The following is a 10,355-nucleotide window of genomic DNA, read 5'->3' on the forward strand; positions in this document are numbered from 1 at the left end:
GAATTAGAATTAAACCATCTTGGTTTACTTCTAGGGTTTTCTGTCGATTTCTTTAAGACATGAGGGAGGCAGCTTTGCTTTCTCAACTTTTGAATCTAAGAATTATTCAGTCAACTTCGTTGTCTTGTCTCTAGCTTTCTCTGTTCAGCTCAAGAACATTGATCTCACTTAAAGGAAGGAATTCCTGTGAATCCCATCTTAGACAATACAAGGTGATCTTGTGTCTTTGAGTAGCAAACCATCTCTGTCGCCAATCCACAGGCTCAGGGAGACGACCACAGTTCAAAGGAGAGCTAGTAGCCTCTTAGAACACCCCTATCCGTTCCCCTTCAAGTGATCCAGGAGCAGAAGCCATACCCAGGCTGCACCAGGGAGAATGTCGGATGAGCCAAAGGACCAGGAGCAGATAATCACATAGGGAATCGTGCGGTAAAAAGTGGGGAATTAGCCAAATGAGCCACATGTGATTAGGTCCTAAAGGTCTAGGCTGACTGATGCATGCTGGGTGATATTAGACTATGACTTGTTCTTACTATGTTTCTTGGTTTGAGATGAGTTTGTAAGTTTTTAAATCCGTCCTCTCTGAGTAATATAGTTACTCCCTTCTCTTTTTTGCAGGTTTGTTCGAGAAGTTGTAGAAGTATAATTACTGATGTGGTGTTACACCTTTGGAAAACCTAGACCGGGAGAACATATGTCACCATATTAGCATATATATATATTTGGGTAATTCTGTCAAATGACAATAACATAGGTTTGATCACTAAAAGAGCCCACAATGAGAAAAGAGACCAAATGAAGTTCCATTAAAGAGAAAAGATTTTTCTAACCTTATTTTATAGATATTTAAATAATAATAAAAATTAAAAAATTATTTTTGAATACTATGTTTTTGAATTTGAACTTTTTTTAAAAACATTCAAATAGGTTTTTCAAATTTTTTATTTTAAAATCCAATTTTTTTTTGGTAAAACTATTTTTAAAATTTTTTAGTATTTATTTATTTATTTATTAATAATGTTAAATCTCACCCTTCCCCAAAACCTCACCCCTTCAATCTAAACCATAAGTTTAGATTAGTTAGTCCTATGGATATAATTGTTTATTTACTTCCTTAACAAAACATTTTAGTCATTCGTAATTAAAACAAAATTTGTGGTTATGGAATTTCTCTATATATTTATTCTATGTACGTGCATCATTTTATATATCATACATTGAGGAATCACAAGCATGCATATTTTCTAGACTCCCCCGCGCGCGCGCACACACGCTCACGCAAAAAGTTCAGCTTAACGTAATCCCTCTAGTTTGGTAACTCACGAATAATGATCCTAAACCTCTTCGCCATATACCGTTCGAACCGTCCTCGACTCTATATAAACATATGTAAACCCCTAGAATCCTAACTATATCCAACAAACAAAAGTCTCACTTCCAAAATCATATATTTTTAGAATACATAAAAGATAAAGAAGAAGAAGATGGTATCAATTTCCAGCTCTTCCAAATCTTCTATAATCATGAAGGTGGTTGTGATGGTGGCTGTGGTCTTGGTGGCGACGGAGGTGGATGGACAGAGCTGCAATACGCACTTGAGTGGACTGAACGTGTGTGGTGAGTTTGTAGTTCCAGGAGCAGACACGACGAACCCGAGTGCCGAGTGTTGCAATGCTCTTGAAGCAGTGCCGAGCGACTGCATTTGCAACACATTTCGCATTGCCTCTAGGCTTCCCACTCGCTGCAACATCCCTACACTTTCATGCAACTGATGATATGGCGTTGTTATATATATGTAAGAGCATAAAATAACGTTAATTGCTTAATACATGAGTAGTAATGTATCTAACCACCTTGTACTAAGCTCTCAATTGTATTTTTCTGGTAACAGGAGAAGCAGGGAGGGAGATCAACGACAATATAATATTTATGAATAAAAAAATCGAAGTTTTCTTGTTTCGTTCTGTCAGTTGCTGTAAAACCAATGGGTTTGGAATAAAAAGTGAATAACCTTGAAAGGAAATTATAAATTGTTGAATGGGTTGTTAAATAAACTCTTCAGTCAGTTCGGCATTTCAGTCGATGAGGTCCCTAATCAATAAAATAACAACGACAACAATATCAATATTATTATTTACAAAAAAAAAAAACAATATCAATAGTATTCATATAAGTTATACTTTTCTAAAGTCCACACCCTTTTATAACAACTAATGATATATCATCCTATTGTTCATGTTTTACGCAACAATATAATAAGTAGCACTAAAAACAGGAGGTATCTTTAGTTAACAATCAAACCTCAGTTCCATTCCTAAGATCTCAACATTTAATAATTACTACAAATAAACTTACATGTTTTTGATAAGATTAAGCTCTGTTCTGAAATGATTTTGCTTGGTATCCTTTATACAGATTACCATTATATTTTTATAAATTTCACCTCAGAACAATACAATCTTTATATATATAAATCACATTACTAATTTTTAATGCAAGAATATATATAGCATATGATAGATTACAGGAGGGAATGTAAGAAGGGATTAGGGAGGTCAACTGACCCCACCTCATTTTGAAAAATATAGAGAAATTGCATCCTGTATACAAAACTTTATTTCTGACCCCATGAAAATATCATCTCTGACCCCACAAAAATTCAAACACACTTAAAACAAAATGATAAAAACTTAATTACATAACTAAATGATCAATGGGATCACGAAAACAAATTCCAACTAACTAAATTTGAGTTCATAATAAGTTTAAGACCAATTTAAATATAATAATAATCACTAACAATTGTTGGTTAATTAAAAATTAATTAGTTTATTTTTATTTTAGAAAACATAAAGTTCAGAATACGACTTTAAAAATCTGTCTTTGTCTCTTATATTTTGAGTTAGTTTTTTTTATTCTTTTAAATCTTATATATTTTATACTTATATTTGATGAAATTGAAAATTATAATTAAATTCCTAAATTTTATGATTTGTTTTAATTATAAAAGTTGAATATTTTTAACTACAATTTTTAAAATTTCCTAAAATGAATCATTTTAATTTATCAAATAAATAATAGATTCATTTTCGAAATTTCTTATCTATAAATAAATATTATAATATAATTATAATATTAAAGATGAGATAAAACTGAATTTCTTATTAAATTTTTTTACCTTTGTAATTTTGAATGTGAACTTATAGAGAATACTAAGTTTTAGTATGCAAAATACATTTGTAAGTTTTTTTGGTACTTTATACATTTTTATATTTTCTTTTTTTTTTTGGTAAAAGAAAGTTTTGGCTCCGTCACTGATAGATTAATACTTAATGCTATGATTACATCATAATTAGGGGAAATTGTCAAAAATGACTCAAAACTTGATTTTAAATACAAAAGTATACCCCAAATTCAATCAAATGCAAAAGTAACCCAAAAGACTAGTGGAATTACAACAATCTCCTTATAACCAAACAAAAAATATGTATTAAGTTTTACCATTATAACCCTTCGCATGAGAAGACTTCTTTTGAAGTCTTCGTAGAAAATACTTCTTTGTAAGTTTTCTCGTTCAATAGATCTTTAAAATAATTTAATTTTCTTATAAAAAAAATATTTTGATGGGAAAAAGTTGAAATCATTTAATAATAAACATTTATAAATGATGTAAATTTTGTTTTACTAAAATTAAATTATTTTCAACATAGATGAGTGAAAGTCAATTAACTCATGATAGTTCTTGGTATAGAGTTTGGTAACATATGTTATAATATTATTGGTATATTTATGGTTAGATTTTGAAATCTTATCTTTCTAAATTTTTTTTTTGACCTATATATGTTTAGTGACTATCGAATAACTTGATTTAAATACTTTCTAAGTATCTTAAAAGTATAAGGAATTGTTTTTTTGTTTCGTTATTTGATTATAGGGTCTGGAAAACTCACAGACAAAGATAGCAATCATGGATCTGGACCGCGGGTCTGACCCGTAAAGGATTGTCGCGGGACGGTATTGGGACAAGGTTTTCTAAGCCCGTAAATTTACGGGCCTCGCGGGATGGGTCTTTTCGGGACTTGGCCTTTTGAGGAATGGGCCGAAACGGGTCATGCGGGATTACATGGACCCGCATTTTTTTCATCATTTCTTATTTTACCTGGAAAAAAATGACAAAGAGAGTGAGAAGAAAGCGAATCTTGTGACTTTTCCCCCATAAAACATAAGGAGTTCCGGTGATGATGATTCGAGCTCCGGTGATGATGATTCAAGCTCCAGCGATGAAGACTCCAGCTCCAGCGATGACGATTCGAGCTTTGGTGGTAATTTGATTTGGTTTTATCTTTTTTATTACACACAACTATAATTGCTTTATTACAATGTGATATTTCTTGTTTAAGTTGACTATTTTTTTTTCAGTACTGTGAAGTGTTTTTTTCCTAAATTAAATTTGATTACAATGGTGTTGTTTAGGAGAAAAGTTAGTTGTATATCACGTCACTTGTATAATTTGGCAACGTGATTCACGAATTTTTTGCAGTCCAAATAATTAAAAAGATAGATGGTTTGATGAATACATACAACATTGAGCCAAATTATTACAAAGACAACAACTCAATCAGATTCAAACTTAACAAAATCTTATGCTGATAACAAAAGAAGGCTTTTAACTCAAGAACGCAAGCACAAACGGAGCTTTGTGGCATTGATTTTGATAAGGCTTTAGTGAAGCTTAATGAGCTCTTTTCAACTCACTTACACAACTCTTCTACTTGAATATTCATGAAAGAAGCTGTAGCAGGCGGGTTGATAAGGGGGCGTCCCGCAGGACGGCCCGCAAAGGCCTATATATTCTGCAGTACGGGTTTGGGCCGACATTTTGAAGACCACAGCCCGTGCGGGACAGGCCCGCTGTGACCCGCTCGACGACTAACCCGCCACGGTACGAGACGGAACAAGATGGGTAAACCTGTTTGACATCTCTGCTCACAGAAGACTTCCTAAGAAGTCTTTTGACATATCCCGCCTAAATTTTAGTAGAATTTATGGTTTCCGCATAAATTTTAGAAGAATTTAGGTTTACCGCCTAAATCAAGTCTTCCATAAGTCTTCTAGGGGAAGTCTTCTCATGTATTAGATCCTAAAAGTAATTAATAAATTTTATAAAAAATATTTTGAAAGAGAAAAAATCAAAATCATTTATTAATAAATATTTCTAAATGATGAAAATTTAGTTTTACAAAAATTGAATTATTTTTTAACATAGATAAGTGAATGTAGATTGAAATATTCAACCTAATTTGATTGTTTTGTTTACTATTTAAGCATAAAGAATTTATTTTTGAAGTTTTCTCTATTTTGAAGCCATTTGAATGTTTTTGAATATGCAGATTTTTTTAGATCTGAGTCAGACTTTGGAAGACTTCTCAGAAAACTCTTGAAAGATTCTCGGAAGACTCTTGGAAGACTTCTTGGGATCTAGTATTTTTTATGCTAGAAGACTTCCCACGAAGTCTTCTGGAAGTTTTCTGAAGTATTCGGGAAGTCTTCTAAAGTCTTCTGCCCAAAGTGGTACTATTGAATGATGTCAAATGGAGTCCAAGCTTATCTATGTTGAGGAATGATATCTACGTCTATGTGTAATAGTTTTGTTTATGGTATGTTTTATGATTTGTATGTGTACTATTTTAGTTATGATTTTTTGTAAACTTGAAGAGATGTTAATCAAAAGAATTTGGTATATATGTTGATGTTTTTCCAAAACTACTTGACATTATTTATAAGTCATTGTTGACGGCTACGCTATCTATGCTATCTTAACCTTTCTATTCGTTGTTTCTCTTAGTTAGGAGAGAAGGGGGGAACTCCTTCAGAGTCCTCCTCGAACTCCATTGGTTTTGGTTTTTATATCTATTGCAATTTTATATTTATTCTTTCTATGGTTTCTGTGACAAATTTCATGCTTGAATAGATCCACCTGTTAGGTTTAGGGTTCAGATAGGTTGTGAGGGATTAGCCCCAACTATAGATTGCTAGTTGTGATATTCATCATTAGGATTGTCATTAATGCATGTTTCTAGTTTAGCTAGCTATAACTTGATCTAGGAGTTGTAGACTCAAGTCATCACTTGCATCTCACCCTGAATCCATCCTAATTGAGCTAGAATTGCTAGAGTAAGGCGAGAGCTGATCTAGGAAGCCTAGTGAGCACCATTTAACCTGCGCGTAAAGCTTGACTAAACACGTCGATCGATATTCCAATTGAATGATCGATCGACGATTCAACACGTGTATCGATCGATATTCCTATAGAATCATCGATCGACACTTATATCTGGTCAGTAGACAAACCTAGAAAGCGAGAGCCGATCAGTTTGTTTATAAGTGTTGAGCTCTATAATATCATGCATACAACTTATTAGGCAACTGTAGGATTATAATCCTGATTACCTGAATAGAAACCCTAGATCTAGCAACCATCCTTCCACCAAACAACTCTCAGTCCCATAAAGACAACTACCTTGTTCGCCCTGCAATTTATTATATTTACTACTTTAATACCTATTAGCCTAGCTTAATCATATAACTATTAGATTTTTTATGTGCACTCTCTATGGATTCGATCCCTAAGTACTACAACTCGACCTCTTATTTGAGAAAGTATAAATCACTCCTTAGGGTAATTTGAGTGATATCAATTATTGAAGTTATTGGTACAACATACCAAGAATTTTTTTCCTCTTATTTGAGAAAGTATAAATCACTCCTTAGGGTAATTTACAATTGACCGAATTTTGTCAAAAACTTGATTTTTTCTAGAAGACTTCTCGGGAAGACTTCTATAGAATTCTTCTGAAAGTCTTCTCAATGTCGCGAGAAGTTTACTTGAGATACTTTTGCAATTGACTATATTTGTCTTTTCCAGAAAAGACTTCTTTATAAGTCTTCTTTCGTAACCAAAGGTTTGACCAAAACCCGGAATAAAATTTGAGAAGACTTCTCAAGTTTTTTCATTAATATTAATATTAAATGTTAAATGTTTCACTATTATTTTTCAATTGCAAAAGTAACCTACGCAGACTTCTTGTGACAGTAAGAAGACTTTGGGAAAACTTCCAGAAGACTTCTATAAAAGTTTTTCCCGAGAAAACTTCTCACGAAGTCTTCTATAAAAAGTCAAATTTCTGACAAACTTCGTTCAATTGCAAAACTAACATATTTATCCGAAAAGACTTCTCGAGAAGTCTTCTCTGGAATTTTCGGTTTTTTTTTTCTTAATAAAGAAATGTAAGAAGACTTCTAGGGAAGTCTTCTTTTTGGAAAACATATCTAGCGAAGTCTTGTGAAAGTCTTCCCAAGTCTTCTGAAAGTCTTCGCAAAACAGATCTGAGAAAAAAATAATTTCATACCTTGAGCCTGTAAGATTACTTGCTTAGATTCTCCAAGCACCCAAAACTTCACTACAAAAGGTACCAAGTCGTTGATGACCACGAATCATGAGCTTCAATGTTTCTATGAACCTTACAAAGCTTGGAATCAAAATCTTGTTTTTTTGGATGAATTTGAAGAGAGAGTGAAAGAGAGGTTATTTGTGTGCATAAGTAATGAGATATGAAGGGCAAAAATTGAAACTTTGGTGCATTAAGAGCTTCAAATTGGTTGTTCATGGTAGTTAGTGTATTGATCGCAATGACAATATTGTAAATAATTGGTGAAGATGAAGATGATAAGGTAAAATAATCATTTTCATAAAAAATATGTAATGTTTTTTTTGTGAATAAGTCAAACTTCTAGGGTGAATAGAAAAAAAAATTTCAAAAAAAAATATGAGTTATTTTTTTGTTTGACTTGAAATTTTAGGTCATATCTGAAAAAAAAACCTATTAATTATAAGGTTTATTCTTATCCCCATTCTATACACCATGTATCATAACTAAACCGTAAATTGATTAGACCAAATTGGATTACAAAAACTTTGATATAGGCTTTGATAATTTGATGTCGTTACGAAACCTAACAACTTTTACTAACCTAACAACTTCAAAAAATTGGATTACTGTTATAAATCATGGAGTGGATTGCCATTAACCAGGTCCGGCCCAAGACCGGCCCAATACCTAGAAGATAGAGAGATAGCCGAAGCCCTAGAGAGAGGAGAGAGAGAGCCGACTTCAGGAGAGAGAGGCGGCCACAAAGCTTGGAGAAAAGGAAACCCTTTCCTTTTCCTAGTAGATGTAATCTTTCCATTATTATGTAATAGTAGTTTTCTTAATCCTAGTGAGTTTAGGTTTTGGATACATTCCATTTATTTTCATCTTCTAATCCTTATATAAAGGAACCCCCTTGATCATTAATAATAACACATAAATATTGAGTCTCTAAACTCTCTAATTACAACGATTACGCAATTTAATTTACATACCTTCACCTACCGAAATAAGGGCTTTTAGAGACCTTCATGTTGTAATTTGAGAGTTTGGAGACTGAATATTTCTGTGTTATTATTAATGAACAATGGGGGTTACTTATATAAGGATTACATGAGAGATAAATGGAAATACATAAATGGAAAGATTACAAATCATAACCCAACAAGGAATAGGAAATCTAGAATAATGGAAACTCCTTGGCCGCCAATCTCTCTCTCTCTCTCCAAGTCGTGGCCGCCTCTCTCTAGGGTTTGAGCCGTCTCTCTCTAGGCTTCGCCGTTCCTCCATCTTCTAGGTATTGGGCCGGTCTTGGACCGGGCCTGGTTAATGGCAATCCACTCCATGATTTATAACACTCCCTTTTGGATGCCATAACCATACATGATTCGTAGTACGCTTCATGTTGCCTCATTAAAACCTTATCAGGAAAACCCAGTGGGACAAAACCATGATGAAGGAAAAAGAGTACACCACGCACTACTCCCCCTGATGTGAACCTCACTGTAGGTTCTACATTCTACGCATCTTGGTGCGTGATATTTCCTGTATGTATAGGATGGGAGTAATCGGCCAGTTTCATTACTGAACCGTAATTAGACCATTTCGACTTCTTAGGTCGTTTCTCATGTCCTTTGACATCGAGTGTCCCGGTAAAGCATATGTGCTAAGCAATGTGAATCACATTGTCCTCGGAGATCACTATTGGGTCTTTACAAATCGTGTTTGCATATGTCCATAGTCTAGACGTGATCGTCTACTATCAACTGCTCTTTACTTTGGCGATTTATGGTTACCATCGACCATGTATCAATCTGGCCGAATCATAACCGGGTCATAGACTTTGTCTATAAGTGTCCACTACTTGCCTCATGAGTGTTCAAGATCAATGATCATTGCTGTGAGTTTATAATCTCTTATTATGGCTCTGCGGCCGAAACACTCTCATGGATGTGGACATCGATTTCTTTGCTTTAGGCAGTACCATATCTTTCTCGGACATTGTAGTCCTTTATCCATCTCTTGATGGTGTCTCATGGCCTCTGTTTCTGTGGATTATATCACACACTGAAATATATATTAGGTCATGGACTTCAACGGGCTTTATGGACTACAATACTTTGGTATCCGACAGATTAGATATCTCCTCTTAATCTCACTACAAAGCATTGTGGAGTTTATACGGCAGCAGACCGTTCTGCTATGCCGGATCCTTACTTAGGGGATCTGATGTCGGATTGCAACCTGATGGTTGATCTTTTGTTTCTACTAGTCCGTGATCAAGGGATAAGGACCGGATGCCTTTTAGCCGATGGGCTGGACGTTTTTTTTAGCCGGGCACCCATATAGACTTATTTTATGCCTTTTTTAGGTTTAGTATAATCACAAGGAATTTCAAATATATGGACTGTATTGGATTGTCTTTTATACAACTCCAAGATCATGCGTGATCACTTTATTTTACATACTATATGCAACTGCTTTAGGTTTCAGTCCATGAATCAGCTTTGGAACAAAGCTGTTCTTTTAATTTATCCAGTGATCCATATGCTGTTTACTACATCATTTTGTATCTAATTTCTTTCTTATGACCAGACCATTTTCAATTTCGAAAAACTGTAGCAGCATCCACCACATAGGAGTTTATCTCCTTATAATCTGTTCCTTTGATTTCTGTGAGTACCTTGTGTAACAAGCTATGATCTAATGCTGTTAAGTAGGAAGACATGAACACTCTTAGACCTCGTGATCATGTGCCTTCTCTCACGGTTTCTTTACCTCACAAGATCCATCTATTTCACTGGTTTATCAGATGGCGTTTCTGTATATGTATATGGCCAATACGTCCATCTCTCTTTTAGATACTTTGAACCTCCACGTTTTATCTTTTCTAATCTCTATGATCTTTTATGATTGTATGAGTACTCT

This window comes from Brassica napus, chromosome C9 (genome assembly GCF_020379485.1).
Source record: "Brassica napus cultivar Da-Ae chromosome C9, Da-Ae, whole genome shotgun sequence".
Lineage (NCBI taxonomy): Eukaryota > Viridiplantae > Streptophyta > Magnoliopsida > Brassicales > Brassicaceae > Brassica > Brassica napus.